Below are 3582 nucleotides of genomic sequence, written 5' to 3' on the forward strand. Positions count from 1 at the left end.
GTAGATGTTCTCCCGGTACTTGCTTGAAAAAGAAGATTTTATCCCGGAGCTCAGACTTCTTACTTTGCGGGAACCATTTGGACAAGAATGCTCGGACAAGTTCGGGCCAAGAATGAATGGAGTTTGGTGGCAGATTTTGAAGTCATTTCCTTGCATCCCCAGCTAGAGAGTACTTGAAGCATCTCAACCTTAAAGCATCATCAGAGACATTGTTCTGCTTATACATCACACACACACCCAAGAAGTTTTTAAGATGTTGTGTCTGATCATCATCAGTGGAATTCCTGAAAAACCCCTCCGCTTTGAGCATAAGGATTAAACCATATTCCACCTTGAAAGTTGCAGCGCCAACGGTCGGAGGTACAATAGCATTTGTATCCTCAATGTACTCCTCGATGTCCGCAAAAGGATTTTCTTCCATATCTGCCTCTAAGTCTTCACCATATTCAGACATGTTTTTTATCAACACCAAGCAAAACAAGCAAAGTGTGATGTAATAGAATAAGACGTAAAGTAAAGCACACATTACTTAGTAATTTCAAAACCGTATTCCCCAGCAACGGTGCCAAAATTTGAAACACTCAAATTACACTTTAATAAATAGTGTAAGGCGGTCGGTGTCAAATATAATAACCCAACAAGGTTGGGGTAGAATCCCACAGGAAATAGGTGTGAAAAAGTTACTCGAATAGTGTGTTGCTCGACTAAAGTCGTAATCCTATCCAGTTAATGGTAACAAGAGTATGAATTTGAGTTTGGTTTTGTCACGACCCAAATCGATGGGCCATGACGGGCACCTGGTACCTTACTCAACTGAGTACCAATGTAACATATCTTTCTAATTACATTATCATATACACATGACATACGGGCCTAAGAGGGCAACATGATCTTTTATACTCAAAACATAGGCCGACAAGGCCGTACAATCTTTCACGTACGAGACATATGTCTACAAGCCTCTAAGAGTACATAAATGTCATAAAGGTCGGGATAGAGTCTCGCCATACCAAACAATACACGTCTAAATCATACTAACCAAATAAGCAACTCCGAAGCAAATGGAGCACACCAACATCTTCTGCTGAGCTGATAGCCTATTTGGAGGGCTCTCAACCTGTCTATCGGGACCTGCGGGCATGAAACGCAGCGTCCCCAGGCAAAAGGGACATCAGTTCGAATAATGTACCGAGTATGTAAGGCACATAAATAAGTACATAAGAGACATGAAAGAAATATAGAGTATATGACTCAACCTATAAGTCTGAATACATTTGTAAATCTTAAATTACTTTTAGCGTCATGCATATGTGTATAAATGTCATGTCGTGCATAGGTACATGTTTCATAACATTATCAGCCTCTGAGGGCATCCCATCATATCATATCGGTCATTGTGGGCAAAATCATCATCGATACCAGCTGATCAGGTGGTGATGCATATATAATGCGTAACCTTTCACATATCCCATATGCATATATATACATACATATATACGCATATATAACGTCATTTGAGTACATACATATATATATGTGTATATAACGCCATTTGAATCATATTTTAGCCACTGTGGGCAACATCGTCATCATATACCAGCTGATCAGGTGGTGGTGCGTATATAATGCCGTAACCTTTTCCCATATCCCATATACATATATTTACATATATATATATATATATGCGTATATAATGCCATCTGGTCATGGGTCAATGCACATGAATGCAATGCATGAAAAGTACGTCAATAAAATCATTCGGAATGTCATAAGACCATTTTTCCTTTGAGTAATATCATAAAGTAAACTCTTTTCAACTTTCGTATTTTTTCTGAGACCCATGAGCAGATGATCAAATATTATGACACACGAAAATTCAAGAACATAGATATCTCTAATACTTCTATGAATAGAATCATTCATGGAATTTGTGCATTTGCACGTTTCGTTCGTATCGTATGGATCATGCCAGAAGAAAGAAAGGATAGCCTTAACATCATGTTCCCGAAATTATTTGAATGAATCTGCTTCTGCGAAATATGGACGAAACTTAAACTTGGACAAACTCAAATTTCAGACAACTACTCTGCCCTTAACGTTTATCAGAAAGGAATTTGGTTAAGGGGTGAATTGTTGTGACATTCTTGCCACCTTCACGTTTTTGGTCATTAACAGAATGTTAAAGTTGTTCCTTGGTCTTGAAAATGAGATGTTTTATCTCTTTTAGATTGAATAACCTTTCTACAAATTCTTGATAAGACTTTTTAAGCCTTTGATACATGGTAAAGGTGATAGATGAATCACCTTAATAAGGGGGGCTGCTGCCACGTATGTACTTGGGAAGATTATTTTATTTATCCACTTATTAGTTAACCGGGTAATGTTTCGTTACCTAGTAATTAATTACCCGCATATTTAAGAATTATCACAAATTACATAAAATTCTATTTATTTTCAAAATACTTCATATATACTTTATATATTATACTACCGTAGTCATATGGTACCTTGCATGGTAGTTAATTATCGGGTATTATCGCTCGACCCGTAATTTATTCCAAATTGACCACTTTCAACGAAACTTGTTTTCTTTAATCCGTGTACCCCCTTATTCTTCATAACACTTATTTATTGCTTGCTATAAATAGCGCAAGTACGTTAACGTCAAGATGATCTCATCCCCGAGTCTTACATCAGTTAACTGAAAATAAAATTTTAACGTACAATACTTTAGGGTGCAACATCATCGTAACTTAACACTGCAAAACGTGACATCACCATAATGTAATACTACGGGACGTGACATCTCACTTTCGAGCTCTCATTAATTTATTTATGGCGTATTTTCATGTACGAAAATATGGGGTGTAACAGGTTTGAAGTAATAGCTAATTGTAATGTTGAGAATGTAAATAATTTGATTAAAGGAACCAAGGTTGTGTCCCCTTTAATTAAGTATAATGATATCGGTGTTAATATGATATATTTCTAATGGAAGGTCCTCTTGATATGCAAATGATGTCTAAATGATTACCCAATATTTTTCAATAGTTGGGTAGTATTTCCTCTTTATGATTTTTTCCAAACATAAAAGAGTTGCAATTAAGTACAATTAATATATGTCAAATAAAATCACTTATTCCTAAGCGATTCTATTAAACAAGGTTTAAAGCCTTGAGTCTTTGATATTTATTTCTACCAAATTCTAACCCACTTTCCCAAGCAAAGCAAGAATTTAATGGCATTTGTTAATGTTTGCAACCACCAACAATAAATGAAGAATGAGAAGTAAATAAATATCAACCAGCCATTATATATATATATTCAATGTTAAACACCCATTAACATAACACCCATTTAGGGTCCACAACCTTAGTATTTAAAGTTAGTTACACATGCTAAAATACAAAAGGAAAAGAGTATTTAATGCCATAAAGCTTACAAAGTAAAAGATTCTTGACCCAAAAGCTTCCAAAAGAGAGGAATATTAATGCCTTGTATTGTAGCTTCAAAGTCAGACAAGATGAGCCCACAAAACCCCAATAAATTTATTTATAGAGGGCCATAATTCGGGACAGAAAA

Source organism: Nicotiana sylvestris, chromosome 2, assembly GCF_000393655.2.
Source record: "Nicotiana sylvestris chromosome 2, ASM39365v2, whole genome shotgun sequence".
In the NCBI taxonomy this organism is placed as follows: Eukaryota; Viridiplantae; Streptophyta; class Magnoliopsida; order Solanales; family Solanaceae; genus Nicotiana; species Nicotiana sylvestris.